The following is a 16,656-nucleotide window of genomic DNA, read 5'->3' on the forward strand; positions in this document are numbered from 1 at the left end:
ACTGAAATGTCACTGATACGTGGCACTGATGGGCTTTGATCGGTGGCACTGATGGGCTCTGATAGGTGGCACTGATGGGCACTGATAGGCAGCACTGAAATGGCACTGATTGGCTCTGATAGGCAGCATTGAAATGGCACTTATAGGTAGCACTGATGGGCTCTGATAGGCGGCACTGATTGGTGGCACTGATGGACTCTGATAAGTGGCACTGATGGGCTCTGATAGGTGCCAATCCCAATAAGTGCATATTGATTGGTTTGTGCGTCTACAAACTATGAGATATTTTTCTTTCTTTTTTTACTAGTAATGGCGGCGAAATAGGCAGATAAATAGTTCTAACTCCTTGCCTATCGCTGCGCGGCAACATACGTTGGCAGAATGGCACAGCTGGGCATATGTATGTATATATATATATACGTCCCCTTGAAGACGCGGCATTGTGGGCGTGCGCGCGCCTACCGCGGGTCCCGCGGACTCGATGTCCGACGGGAGTCCCGCAATCGTCTCACGGAGAGGAAGAACTGGGAGATGCTGATGTAAACAAAGCATTTCCCCATTCTACCTAGTGACAGGACACTGATCACAGCTCCCTGTGATCGGGAGTCGTGTCACACGTAGCCCATCCCCCACACAGTTAGAACGCATCCCTAGGACACACTTAACCCCTTTGGCACCCCCTGCTGTTGAACCCCTTCCCTGCCAGTCACATTTACACAGTAATCAGTGCATTTTTATCTGATCGCTGTATAAATGACAATGGACCCAAAATAGCGTCAAAAATGTCCGATGCGTCCGCCATAATATCGCAGTCACTAAAAAAAAAAATCCAGATCGCCGCCATTACCAGTACAAAAGAAATATTAATAAAAATGCCATAAAACTTTCCCCTATTTTGTAGACGCTATGGGCCAGATTCTCAAAGACTTACGACGGCGTATCTCCAGATACGCCGTCGTAAGTCCGAATGGCCGCCGTCGTATCTATGCGCCTGATTCAGAGAATCAGTTACGCATAGATTTGGCCAAGATACGAGCGGCGTAAGTCTCCTACGCCGTTGTATCTTGGGGTGCATATTTACGCTGGCCGCTAGGTGGCGCTTCCGTTGATTTCCGCATTGAATATGTAAATGATCAAGATACGCCAATTCACGAACGTACGTACGCCCGTCGCAATTAGTTACGCCGTTTACGTAAGACATACGCCGGCGTAAAGATAAAGCCGGTCTCTAGGTGGCGCAGCCCATGCAAGGTATGGACGTCGGAACAGGCGTATCTTTTTACGTAAGTTGTACGCGAATAGGGCTGTGCGTAAGTTACGTTCACGTCGTAGGCAGTGTTCGACGTATCTTAGGCTTTCTATCCGTTCTATCGTTCTATCGTTCGAAGCGCCATTTACGTGTGGTCATGCTTAATTTACCTAAAACCAGCCCACCTCTTTCACATTTGAATTACGCCGGCCAATTCACGCTACGCCGCCGTAACTTAGGACTCAACTGCTTTGTGAATACAGCACTTGCCTCTCTAAGTAGCGGCGGCATAGCGTAAATAAGAAAAGCTACACCCGCACAACGTAATGCCGCCCTGCGTGAATCTAGGCCTATAACTTTTGCGCAAACCAATCAATATTCTCAAATTTTCAAAATTGGCGCTTTTTTTTTTCGTTTTTGTTTATAGCGCAAAAAATAAAAACCGCAGAGGTGATCATATACCACCAAAAGAAAGCTCTATTTGTGGGGAAAAAAGGACGTCAATTTTGTTTGGGAGCCACGTCGCACGACCACGCAATAATCAGTTAGAGCGACGCAGCGCCGAATTGCAAAAAGTGCTCTGGTCTTTGGGCAGCCAAATGGTTACTGTGTATGTTTATAATGAATACAAGTTTTAATTGACTTGTAATGTTTTGTTAAATCTCGATAAAAATGTTGATGATAAAAAAAAAAAAAGCGTATGGCGGCGATCAGCGACTTACAGCGGGACTGCGATATTGCGGCGGACGATTCGAACACCAAGTGACACTTTTGCTCAATCTATAAAATTTCCATTTCAGAATAACACAAATTTTTTGTAGCAATCGCGACGCTTCGGCGACATTCCGAATCGCTGCTCTGAGAAGCAAATGACAACATTTTGGCTCTTCTGGATGAAACGTCTTTTTGTTGCAGGGCGGGGGAGGTGCCGCGAATAGACAGGAGCGTCAATCGAAAAGCCTTTTCCCTGACGTTGAGATTTAGCGCCGGTAACGGTACATGTATATTATTGTACATGGCGGATGATGGAACTCAGGGACAATGGAAGGTGCGGCGCGGCGCGACGATCACGCCGTGTAATCTGGGCGCTGATAGCGGTTCAGGCTGACGCCTTAATTGGAGCCATTAGCTCTGATGATGGCGTCCCTGAGATGTCTGCGATGTGATTTTTGGCATCTTAGGACGCACTCCTCCTGTCATTGAGGCGATCGCGGCGTGCGTCTTTCGCGGCTGACAATACAAAACGGCGCCTTTCCAAAAATTGATGTCATTTCAGGACCATTAAAGGAACCTGTTATTTCAGGAGAGACGATCCGCCCCGAGATTAGAGGCTTTATCGCTCGGCGTAATGAATCGCGGGTTTGCGGCTATCGGATATAACATTTATATTTATGCTTTTTTTTTCACTCAGGGGTGAAGTTAGGGTTGCCACCTGTCCGGGATTCACCCGGACAGTGCGGGCTTTGAATCATGTGTCCGGGTTTCAGTCTCCCTTAAAGGGGTTGTAAAGGTACAATTTATTTTCCCCTAAATATCTTCCTTTATCTTAGTGCCGTCCTCCTTCACTTACCTCATCCTTCCATTTTGCTTTTAACCACTTGCCGACCGCCCACCGCCGTTATACGTCCACAAGTTGGCTCGGCTGGGCGAGAGCACGTAATATGACGTCCTCTCTCCCAGCCGCCACTAGGGGCTCTATTTTTGTTTATAGCGCAAAAAATAAAAACCGCAGAGGTGATCAAATACCACCAAAAGAAAGCTCTATTTGTGGGAAAAAAAGGACGCCAATTTTGTTTGGGAGCCACGTCGCACAACCGCGCAATTGTCTGTTAAAGCGACGCAGTCCCGAATCGCAAAAAGTTCTCTGGTCTTTGGGCAGCAATATGGTCCGGGGGGGTAAGTGGTTAAATGTCCTTATTTCTTCTGAGAAATCCTCACTTCCTGTTCTTCTGTCTGTAACTCCACACAGTAATGCAAGGCTTTCTTCCTGGTGTGGAGTGTCGTGCTCGCCCCCCTCCCTTGGACTACAGGAGAGTCGGGACGCCCACTAACACACAGCTCCTTTCGCTATCTGCAACGTAGAGAGCATCCTGACTCTCCTGTCGTCCAAGGGAGGGGGCAAGCACGACACTCCACACCAGAGACGTCGCTGATCGTCGTTTCCTATGACAGGGAACAGACGATCAGTGACACTGCCACTGAGAAGAACGGGGAAAGGTTTGTTTACACTCACCTCTCCCCGTTCTTCAGCTCTGTTACCCGATTGCGGGACACAGGCGCTGATCGGGTCCCGCGGGCGCGGTCACCGAGTGCAGGACCGTGTCGTGAGCGCGGCGGCACTCGCGCGACCCACGTGCTTTTGCCCACCAGTGCCGCTCTGCCGACGTATATCGGCGTGAGGCGGTTCTTTCAGCCAACCACGGCTGATCACGATGTAAACAGGAAGAGCCGTTGATCGGCTCTTCCTCACTCACGTCTGACAGACGCGAGTAGAGGAGAGCCGATCGGCGGCTCTCCTGACAGGGGGGGTTCGCGCTGATTGTTTATCAGTGCAGCCCCCCCTCGGATGCCAACACTGGACCACCAGGGAGTGCCCCCCGGTGCTCAATAGAGAAAAAAAACACCAATAAAAAAAAATTAACACAATCGATGCCAATCAGTGCCCACAAATGGGCACTGGCTGAAATGATACCCAGCAATGCCATCAGTGCCACCCCTCAGTGTCCATCAGTGCCACCTCTTAGTGCCCATCTATGCCCAGTGCCCACCTATCAGTGCCCATCTGTGCCACCCATAAGTACCCATCAGTGCCACCCATAAGTGCCACCCATGAGTGCCCATCAGTACCGCCAAAGAGTGCCCAGTGCTCATCAGTGCCGCCTATGAGTGTCCATCAGTGCTGCCTATGAATGCCCATCAGTGCAGCATACCAGCGCCGCCTATCGGTGCCCATCAGTGCCACCTCATCTGTGCCCATCAGTGCTGCCATATCAGTGCCCATAATTGAAGAAGAAAACTTACTTATTTACAAAAAAAATTAACAGAAAAAAATAAAAACTTAATTTCTTTCAAAAAATTCTGTCCTTTTTTAGTTGTTGCGCAAAAAATAAAAATCGCAGAGGTGATCAAAAACCACCAAAAGAAAGCTCTATTTGTGGGAACAAAATGATAAAAATTTCATTTGGGTACAGTGTAGCACGACCGCGCAATTGCTGCGTAAGTGCCTGGTATGGAAGTGGTTACACTGTTTTACGGATGGGTTTTACTTCCGCTTTTAAGGCATAGAGCTGAAGAACCTTGAGACTTTACAACCACAAGTAAAAAATAAAATAAAAATGTAAGTAGCACTGAGAGTTCTATGTATAAAAGATTTGCTGTGTGGACGGGATAAACATTTGCACAATCAGGATAAAAATTGCTGTACTTCCTCTGTTATGTGTGATTCCTGTATCATCAGCCCCACCTAGTGGCCATAATGCATTTTTTTTTCTTTTTCAGAAATACTTCAAACAGTAAAAAAAAAAATTGTATTCTGGCCACTAGATGGCAGTGAAGACATAGGAATGACATATAGCAGAGGAAGTACAGCAAATTTCACCCCGACTGTGCAATGTATCTGCGCAACAAACGTTTAATACACAGAGGGGTAGATTCAGGTACATTTGCGCTTTTTTTACGGAGGCGCAGGGCAACGTTTTTGCCCTGCGCCCCCGCAAATTTTCTGCGCTACCCGCGATTCACGGAGCAGCAGCTCCGTAAATTGCGTGGGCGCTCCGGCAAAATGCCCGGCGTAAGCGCGCGCAATTTAAATGATCCCGTAGGGGGCGTGGATCATTTAAATTAGGCGCGTTCCCGCGCCGAACGTACTGCGCATGCGCCGTCCCTAAAATTTCCCGACGTGCATTGCGGTAAATGACGTCGCAAGGACGTCATTGGTTTCGACGTGATCGTAAATGGCGTCCAGCGCCATTCGCGGACGACTTACGCAAACAACGTAAAATTTTCAAATCGCGACACGGGAACGACGTCCATACTTAACATTGGCTGCGCCTCCTAATAGCAGGAGCAGCCTAACGCCGAAAAAGCCTTAGCGCAAACGGCGTAAAAAAAAAACGAACGCCGGGCGCACGTACGTTTGTGAATTGGCGTATCTAAGAAATTAGCATATTCTACGCCGACAACAACGGAAGCGCCCCTAGCGGCCAAAGTTATATTGCACACAATTCTACGCCGCCGCAATCAAGTTACGTCGGTGGAGGAAGCCTATTTTTTCAGCGTAACTGCCTTTGTGAATCGGCGTAACGGCGGCGTATCTGCAGATACACCGCCGCAAAAGGTACCTGAATCTACCCCAGAGTTTAGAATCAATAAAAAAAAAATGTAAAGTCCCTCGCCTCCACACATACGAATGTATTTGCGCGCATGATCTGCGTGTGAATATTACCATCGGACTACACATATTATTAGGATTCTCTGTGTACATCAGAGAGAGACTAATAATCCTAGGACCATCATTCCTGGTTAAAGGGATACTAAAGCTTCGATTAACCACTTAAGACCCGGACCGTTATGCAGGTAAAGGACCAGGCCCCTTTTTGCGATTCGGCACTGCGTCGCTTTAACTGACAATTGCGCGGTCGTGCGACGTGGCTCCCAAACAAAATTGGCGTCCTTTTTCCCCCACAAATAGAGCTTTCTTTTGGTGGTATTTGATCACCTCTGCGGTTTTTATTTTTTGCGCTATAAACAAAAATAGTGCCACATTTTTGAAAAAAAATGCAATATTTTTTCCTTTTTGCTATAATAAATATCCCCCAAAAATATATAAAAAAAAAAAATTTCCTCAGTTTAGGCCGATACGTATTCTTCTACATATTTTTGGTAAAAAAAAATTGCAATAAGTGTTTATCGATCGGTTTGCGCCAAATTTATAGCGTTTACAAAATAGGAGATAGTTTTATTGCATTTTTATAATTTTTTTTTTTAGTACTAATGGCGGCGATCAGCGATTTTTTTCGTGACTGCGACGTTATGGCGGACACATCGGACAATTTTGACACATTTTTGGGACCATTGTCATTTTCACAGCAAAAAAATGCATTAAAAATGCACTGATTACTGTGAAAATGACAATTGCAGTTTGTAGGTTAACCACTAGGGGGCGCTGAAGGGGTTAAGTGTGAACTCATCGGTGTTTCTAACTGTGGGGGGCGGGGCTGGACGTGTGCGTCATTGATCGTGTTTCCCTATATCACACGATCGATGACGGCGCCACAGTGAAGAACGGGGAAGGTGTGTTTACACACCTCTCACCGTTCTTCAGCTCCAGGGACAGATTGCGGGACTCCAGCGGCGATCGGGTCCCACGGTCACGGAGCTTCGGATCGGGTCGCGCCCGCGACCCACGGCTGGGCACTTAAAGAGGACGCACAGGTACGTGGATGTGCCCAGCCGTGCCATTCTGCCGACGTATATCTGCAGGAGGCGGTCCTTAAGTGGTTAAAAAAAATAAAAATAACAAACATGTCGTACTTACCTCCACTGTGCAATAAGTTTTGCACCAAGTGGCCCCCCGGTCCTCCTCTTCTGGGGTCCCCCGGCGGCTCCTCCCCTCATCAGATAACCCCCAAGGAGAAGCTCCCTTGCGGGCGCGCTCACGTCTCATACACTCCATAGACCTCAGATACCCTCGGAGTCTCAGGTTCTTCTACTTTATAAGAAGGAGAATAAAATCCCATTTCTCATCTCACACAATCAGTTTTCCTCGTACGAAGTCTCGGCGTCGGCGGTTCATTTTTCGATACTTTGGAGCTCATTTCTCTCTATAAAGAGCGATCGCGTTTAATAATCCGGCGGCTTTCATTCCTTCGGCGGCGTCGGCGGCTCTTCACCGAGTCCTCATTACATTTCCTATTACTCTGAGTGTCCTCTTCATTGCTGGTAATGATCTGAGATTTAATCTATCTCCGGGACGAGGCGTCCCCCCAATCTGCGTGTCACAACCGCGCCATTTATACTGTTTTATTTGGAGGACTTGCCACCCCCCCCCCCCCCCACGGGGGACGCAGGGTAAGAGGGGACACGGTGACGGCGGCGGGTAACTGCAAGTCAATTGCATTTCTAAAATGATCTATGCGCATTGTCTGATGTGGGATTCAGACCGTAGTTGGCGATACTCGCCGCAACCCGGATCGCACAATCATTATTATTATTATACAGGATTTCTGCACAGCGAAACCTCGGATTGCGAGAAACACGGTTACCGAGCACTGACTCATGGGCGGCACTTATGGGTGGCACAGATAGGTGGGCACTGGGCATAGATGGGCACTGAGAGGTGGCACTGATGGACACTGAGGGTTGGCACTGATGGCATTGCTGGGCATCACTCCAGTCAGTGCCCATGTTGCCAGTCAGTGCCCATTTGTGGGCACTGATTGGCATTTATTGTTTTTTATTGTTTTTTTTAATTGATTTTAGGTTGCCATGGTGGCTTCCCTGGTGGTCCAGTGTGGGGATTCCCTGGTGGTCCAGTGATAAACAATCAGCGCGAACCCCCCCCCCCTGTCAGGAGAGCCGCCGATCGGCTCTCCTCTACTCGCATCTGTCAGATGATTATATTTTTTTTGGCGCCGTACTCACAGTTTAATCGCGTAGTAAAGTTTCAGACTCCCCGCGGGGAATGGGCGTACCTATGCAGATGGAACGTGATTGACGGCCGGCTATGGCGCGTCACGCTTCCCGGAAATAGCCGGAGTAGGACTCGGCTGTTCACGGCGCTATACGGCGCCTGCGCACAGACATCGGAGATGGTCAGAGACTGCAGACACAGTAAAGGAGATGGTCAGAGACTGCAGACATAGTACAGGAGATGATCAGAGACTGCAGACATAGTACAGGAGATGGTCAGAGACTGCAGACACAATACAGGAGATGGTCAGAGACTGCAGACACAGTACAGGAGATGGTCAGAGACTGCAGACATAATACAGGAGATGGTCAGAGACTGCAGACACAGTACAGGAGATGATCAGAGACTGCAGACATAGTACAGGAGATGGTCAGAGACTGCAGACATAGTACAGGAGATGGTCAGAGACTGCAGACATGATACAGGAGATGGTCAGAGACTGCAGACATAGTACAGGAGATGGTCAGAGACTGCAGACATAGTACAGGAGATGGTCAGAGACTGCAGACATAATACAGGAGATGGTCAGAGACTGCAGACATAATACAGGAGATGGTCAGAGACTGCAGACATAATACAGGAGATGGTCAGAGACTGCAGACATAATACAGAAGATGGTCACAGACTACAGACATAGTACAGGAGATGGTCAGAGACTGCAGACATAATATAGGAAATGGTCAGAGACTGCAGACATAGTACAGGAGATGGTCAGAGACTGCAGACATAATACAGGAGATGGTCACAGACTGCAGACATAGTACAGGAGATGGTCAGAGACTGCAGACATGATACAGGAGATGGTCAGAGACTGCAGACATAGTACAGGAGATGGTCAGAGACTGCAGACATAGTACAGGAGATGGTCAGAGACTGCAGACACAGTACAGGAGATGATCAGAGACTGCAGACATAGTACAGGAGATGATCAGAGACTGCAGACATAGTAAAGGAGATGGTCAGAGACTGCAGACATAGTACAGGAGATGGTCAGAGACTGCAGACATAGTACAGGAGATGGTCAGAGACTGCAGACACAGTACAGGAGATGATCAGAGACTGCAGACATAGTACAGGAGATGGTCAGAGACTGCAGACACAGTACAGGAGATGATCAGAGACTGCAGACATAGTACAGGAGATGGTCAGAGACTGCAGACATAGTAAAGGAGATGGTCAGAGACAAATCAGTTCTGGCCGGACACAAACAAGGAGAGAAGGAGGGAGGGGAGAACTCTGCCACTTCAGCGCCCCCACCTCTGCAGGCGCCTGGGTGCAAAGCACCCTGCCTAGGATCGGCCCTGCATTTTTTTACCTTTACAACCCCTTTAAGCTCACCATACACTATACAACAAGATGGTACAATCTCCTTTAGATCTTCCATCAACTATGTAGTGCAAGGGCCTGTCTGATTGGAGGAGACACATGTAATGGATTTGCAGGTCGGTCCTTATATTACATAGATTTGGTAAATTCATAGAAGATTGTACAGAGATTATACAATAAAGTGTAAAACATTTAAAGGATCAATCCATGCAAAACTGATTTCCACGTATGGATTGCATTGTGTGTGGTCAGCATAAAGGAGATTGTACAGATGGTCACTTCCTGTTTCAGTGACAACCATAACATTTTTGATCTCTCATCTCTCACCCAATGACAGCGGTTACAAGAAAATGTCTCCAGTGAAGGGTCCGCGGGGTCTAATTACAAATACAAACTGCTGCTGACCAGCGATGGGAATAACAGATCACCGAGGAGGATCCACCCCACCCGGAGACCGTTATTTCTATCTTTGGTGATCCATCTCACCTTACAAAGTGCTGCTTCTTTTTTTAATACAGTGAAAGCCTGCCACCTTCTGGACATCGGAGGAAACTACAGAACCCTGGTGCTTCTCTTACCCGCTGAGCTCCAGAAGGCACTTCAACCATTGAAAACAGTGGAAGTCAAGTCTCCTGATATGGGGGGCCTCAGGTGCGGCCCTCAACATCACTAAAGGGCCACACAGAAAATTAAATGAATATCCAGTCCCAGAAACAGCAGACACACAACAAGCTATAGTTAAAGACTGCAGGCATGTTACAAGAGATGGTCAGAGACTGCAGACATACTACAGATGATGGTCAGAGACTGCAGGCATGATACAGGAGATGGTCAGAGACTGCAGGCTTGATATAAGAGATGGTCAGAGACTGCAGGCATGATACAGGAGATGGTCAGAGACTGCAGGCATGTTACAAGAGATGGTCAGAGACTGCAGGCTTGATATAAGAGATGGTCAGAGACTGCAGGCTTGATACAGGAGATGGTCAGAGACTGCAGGCATGATACCAGAGATGGTCAGAGACTGCAGGCATGATACCAGAGATGGTCAGAGACTGCAGGCATGAAACCAGAGATGGTCAGAGACTGCAGGCATGTTACAAGAGATGGTCAGAGACTGCAGGCATGATACAAGAGATGGTCAGAGACTGCAGGCATGATACAGGAGATGGTCAGAGACTGCAGGCATGATACAGGAGATGGTCAGAGACTGCAGGCATGATACAGGAGATGGTCAGAGACTGCAGGCATGATACAACAGATGGTCGGAGACTGAAGGCATGATACAAGAGATGGTCAGAGACTGCAGGCATGATACAGGAGATGGTCAGAGACTGCAGGCATGATACAGGAGATGGTCAGAGACTGCAGGCATGATACAGGAGATGGTCAGAGACTGCAGGCATGATACAGGAGATGGTCAGAGACTGCAGGCATGATACAGGAGATGGTCAGAGACTGCAGACATGATACAAGAGATGGTCAGAGACTGCAGGCATGATACAGGAGATGGTCAGAGACTGCAGGCATGATACAGGAGATGGTCAGAGACTGCAGGCATGATACAACAGATGGTCGGAGACTGAAGGCATGATACAAGAGATGGTCAGAGACTGCAGGCATGATACAGGAGATGGTCGGAGACTGCAGGCATGATACAGGAGATGGTCAGAGACTGCAGGCATGATACAAGAGATGGTCAGAGACTGCAGGCATGGTACAAGAGATGGTCAGAGACTGCAGGCATGATACAGGAGATGGACAGAGAATGCAGGCATGATACAGGAGATGGTCAGAGACTGCAGGCATGATACAAGAGATGGTCAGAGACTGCAGGCATGATACAAGAGATGGTCAGAGACTGCAGGCATGATACAGGAGATGGTCAGAGACTGCAGGCATGATACAAGAGATGGTCAGAGACTGCAGGCATGATACAAGAGATAGTCAGCGACTGCAGGCATGATACAGGAGATGGTCAGAGACTGCAGGCATGATACAAGAGATTAACCTGAAGTTTGGAGGAGGACCCGGTTGTTTAGTCTGTGTTTGGATTGGCATATGCTTGCGCCCTACATCACCAACACAGCACCCAACCTGGGAGGCCCATGTGGAAAGCCTAGGAGGAATCACCAAAAGGAGCAATCCTCAAACACACTGACACAAGTTTTGCATAACTGAACCTCCTTCACCTGGACCTGTGAAGGTGTCTTACATTGTTGTAGTGTTTGCCATTCATCACATAAACAAGAAAATTCCCAGAAGCCCTTATCTCAACTGGTCCCTTTAAATTACCCCCACGCAGTAGCCCCGCCCATGAGCAACCTAGCAGTAATTTTTTTTGGACATTGATCAAACTGCGACAGTGAGCTCCAAATAATTTCTAGCCCAATTTTGATGAATTTCTATCCCGATTTTCATCAGTTAGCAATTTTCAATCTGGAAAAACAAACATTGGCCGATTGCTCTGAAATCTTTATTTCATATCAAATATGTATCATCCATAAGTTTTATGCTCTTTGGGAAAATTTCAGACCCATAAATGATCAAGTAAGCTGTACAATGATTGTTCCATCGGTCAGAATCGCCCCCCCCCCCCCCCCCCCCCCCCGCGTGACAGAATTAAATGGGAGAGAAGAGAATGTAAAAGAAGTGTGAGAGAGAAAAGGAAGGAACGGAAGAGAAGAGAAAGGAAATAAAACAGGAGAGAACAGAAGTGACAGGACAGAAAGAGAAAAGACATGAAAGAGAAATACAAATAGGATAAAAAAAAAAATGAGTGCGACGAGATAAGAGAAAAGGGATGAGAGAAGGAAAAAAGATACGGTAAGAGAAGGGACAAGAGAAGGGAAAAGAGGAGAGGAGAAAAAAAGGAGAAGAGAAGGAAAGTGAGAGTTTGATAGAACAGGAGAGATAAGTTGAAAAGGAGAGAAACAAATGAGAGAAAAAAATGGAGAGAGAGCAGGAGAGAAGGGGAGAACAGAGGGAGAACAGAGGGAAAAGAGTGGGAGAATAGAGGGAGAAGAGAGGAAGAAGAGAGGGAGAAGAGAGGGAGAAGAGTGGGAGAATAGAGGGAGAACAGAGGGAGAAGAGAGGGAGAAGAGAGAGAGAGGGAGAAGAGAGGGAGAAGAGAAGGAGAGAAGAGAGGGAGAACAGAGGGAGAAGGAGAGGAGAGAGGGAGAACAGAGGGAGAAGAGAGGGAGAAGGAGAGAAGAGAGGGAGAACAGAGGTAGAAGAGTGGGAGAAGAGAGGGAGAAGAGTGGGAGAAGGAGAGAAGAGAGGGAGAACAGAGGGAGAAGAGAGGGAGAAGGAGAGAAGAGAGGGAGAAGAGAGGGAGAAGGAGAGAAGAGAGGGAGAAGAGAGGGAGAAGAGAGGGAGAAGAGTGGGAGAAGGAGAGAAGAGAGGGAGGAGGAGAGAAGAGAGGGAGAGAAGAGAGGGAGAAGAGAGGGAGAAGAGTGGGAGAAGGAGAGAAGAGAGGGAGGAGGAGAGAAGAGAGGGAGAGAAGAGAGGGAGAAGAGAGGGAGAAGAGTGGGAGAAGGAGAGAAGAGAGGGAGAAGGAGAGAAGAGAGGGAGAAGGAGAGAAGAGAGGGAGAAGAGTGGGAGAAGGAGAGAAGAGAGGGAGAAGAGAGGGAGAAAAGAGGGAGAAGGAGAGAAGAGAGGGAGAAGAGTGGGAGAAGGAGAGAAGAGAGGGAGAACAGAGGGAGAAGGAGAGAAGAGAAGAAATTTTCCATCTGGAATTCCTCGCTCTCCAGTCACACAGAAGAGATAAATAAAGTGGAGTGTTCCTTTAATGTTCCTGTGTCAGTGACTTCCGTCCGGGGGACACAAAGTGCAGCCAGCCCGGGGTATGGAGCAGAATTCACCCTCCTTATAATGTATATCAGAACCCCCACATGTATAGAACTATACCCACCCCACACGTCGGCATAATAAATGCCCCCCTTCCCCCCAATCCAACTTCACGCCATGGCCTGTTTGGAAATATGCGATTATGGCAGCGTGCTTGAACTCATTCAGAAAACGAGCGCACCGCAGACCGGTGAAGTTAAACGGTACAAGCTTCACTGCACCCTGTGTTCAGTTGCTATGCAGCCGGCACTCTGTTTAGAAGAACGCTGGCTTCACTGCCTGCCAATTCATTCATCCAACCTTCCCCGCTCTCCTCCGTACCTTCATGGCAGGGAACGCGCTTGCTCCATCCCCTCCAAATGTGTGTGTGGTGGGGGATCTGATCAGAGAGAAGCCCCATCTGCACTCTATTCAGCACTGTCTGTATGCAAAGCCAAAACATTCTCTTCTGGTTTTGGATAAATTAGGGAAGGATTAAATCCCATCAGTTTATTTTTTGCTGTCTGTGTCCCATTGGGGAGATTTTCCTTTACTTCCTGTCCCATAGACCCAACAGGAAGTGAGAGGAAATCTCTACAGCAAGGACAAATTCTCTGTTTGATGGTTGGTGACACCCCCCCCCCCCTTTTTCCTGTTCTGGTCTCTGACCATCTCCTGCCGTATATCTGCAGTCTCTGACCCTCTCTGTCCCCAGTGGGACATAGACAGCAATTAAAAAGATCTGACAGGGGTTCTAACCATTCAACTCATCGTTCAACTTCTAACCCTAATCCCATAACCCTAACCCTAACCCTCACTCTAACCCTAACCCTCACCCTAACCCTCACTATAACCCTAACCCTCACAATAACCCTAACCCTCACTCTAACCCTAACCCCTAACCCTCACCCTAACCCTCACCCTCACTCTAACCCTCACCCTCATTTGAACCCTAACCCTCATTCTAACCCTAACCCTCACCCTCATTCTAACCCTAACCCTCACCCTAACCTTCCCTCTAACCCTCACAATAACCCTAACCCTCATTCTAACCCTAACCCTCACCCTAACCCTCCCTCTAACCCTAACCCTCACAATAACCCTAACCCTCACCCTCATTCGAACCCTAACCCTCACAATAACCCTAACCCTCACCCTAACCCTCATTCTAACCCTAACCCTCACCTTCACCCTCACCCTCATTCTAACCCTAACCCTCACCCTCATCCTAACCCTAACCCTCACCCTAACCCTCATTCTAACCCTCATTCTAACCCTCACCCTCATTCTAACCCTCACCCTCATTCTAACCCTAACCCTCACCCTCAATCTAACCCTAATCCTCACCCTAACCCTATCCCTCATTCTAACCCTCACCATAACCCTCATCCTCATTCTAACCCTAACCCTCACCCTCATTCTAACCCTAACCCTAACCCTCACCCTCATTCTAACCCTAACCCTCACCCTCAATCTAACCCTCATTCTAACCCTCACCCTCACCCTATCCCTCATTCTAACCCTCACCATAACCCTCATTCTAACCCTAACCCTAACCCTCATTATAACCCTCACCCTCATTCTAACCCTAACCCTCACCCTCATTCTAACCCTAACCCTCACCCTCAATCTAACCCTAATCCTAACCCTCACCCTATCCCTCATTCTAACCCTCACCATAACCCTCACCCTCATTCTAACCCTAACCCTCACCCTCATTCTAACCCTAACCCTCACCCTAAACCTCACCCTCAATCTAACCCTCACCCTAACCCTCACCCTCACCCTCATTCTAACCCTCACCCTAAACCTCACCCTCAATCTAACCCTCACCCTAAACCTCACCCTCATCCTAACCCTAACCCTCATTCTAACCCTCACCATAACCCTCATCCTACCCTAACCCTCACCCTAACCCACAACGACCCTAAACATACAGCCAGAGCTACAATGGAATGGTTTAGATCAAAGCATATTCATGTGTTAGAATGGCCCAGTCACAGTCCAGACCTAAATCCCATTGAGAATCTGTGGCAAGACTTGAAAATCGCTGATCACAGACGCTCTCCATCCAATCTGACAGAGCTTGAGATATTTTGCAAAGAAGAAGAATGGGCAGAAATGTCCCTCTCTAGATGTGCAAAGCTGGTAGAGACACCCCCAAAAAGACTTGCAGCTGTAATTGCCGAGAAAGGCGGTTCTACAAAGTATTGACTCCGGGGGGCGCCAAATGTACCCCCCACACTTTTCACACATTTATTTGTAAAAAATAAATAAAACCATTTATAATTTTCCTTCCACTTCACAATTATGTGCCACTTTGTGTTGTTCTATCACATAAAATCCCAATAAAATACATTTGCGATTTTGGTTGTAACATGAGAAGATGTGGAACATTTCAAGGGGTATGAATACTTTTTCAAGGCGCTGTATAGGTAAAATGTATGCATGGAGGTTCACTACCACTTTTGTGAAATGACAAACGTTTTTATTTCATATAAACCATCATTGCTGGAGGGTCACTGCGGGGGAAGGGGGGGCGACTTCCATACTTCTCCACTCGCTGGATGACATCCTTCCGCGTCCTCTGAATCCGCGGTACTGCCGGTCAGACGTAACATTTTGTCATAGCGGAGGAACGATCCTAAAAACAAAGGAATAATTGTGTCACGTCCAAGAGTGCCAAAATGCCTCCGCGCCGGGGGAAGGGGGGGCGCAGCGGAGAATGGCCCCCATTCATACTCCGCTTTGTCTTCGCCTCCTTGTTTTGGGGGCGGTAAAGAAACATTTGTGCCATTTATGAAGCCGGGAGAGAAGAAAGAGGGGACAATTAACCTCTTCCTTCCCATGCTCCATCCCCTACCCTCCCCCTCCCGCCGTTATCACCGCCATGTAAAATCTCAGGAACATAGAGCGCCGCTAAACACTAAACGCTAAACTATTTCGAAACTTTTCAGAATGGACATAGATAGCTAGATTCACGTAGGGTTACGCCGTCGTAACTCTGAATCTGCGCCGTCGCAAATTTAAGCGTATTCTGTAAACCAGATACGCTTAAATTAGGCTAAGATACGAGCGGCGTAAGTCTCCTGCACCGTCGTATCTTAGGGTGCATATTTACGCTGGCCGCTAGGTGGCGCTTCCGTTGCGTTCGGCGTAGAATATGCAAATGACTAGATACGCCGATTTGCGAACGTACGTGCGCCCGTCGCAGTAAAGATACGCCGTTTCCGTAAAAGGTACGCCGGCGTAAAGATAAAGCTGCCCCCTAGGTGGCCTAGTCAATGTTAAGTATGGCCGCCGTTCCCGTGTCGAAATTTGAAAATTTTACGTCGTTTGCGTAAGTCGTCCGTGAATGGGGCTGGACGTAATTTACGTTCACGTCGAAACCAATACGTTCCTTGCGGCGTACTTTGGAGCAATGCACACTGGGATATGTACACGGACGGCGCATGCGCCGTTCGTAAAAAACGTCAATCATGTCGGGTCACCAATCATTTATATAAAACACGCCCCCCACATCCTCATTTGAATTAGGCGCGCTTACGCCGGCCCCATTTAC

The sequence above is a fragment of the Rana temporaria genome, chromosome 11, assembly GCF_905171775.1.
Source record: "Rana temporaria chromosome 11, aRanTem1.1, whole genome shotgun sequence".
NCBI classification, from domain to species: domain Eukaryota; kingdom Metazoa; phylum Chordata; class Amphibia; order Anura; family Ranidae; genus Rana; species Rana temporaria.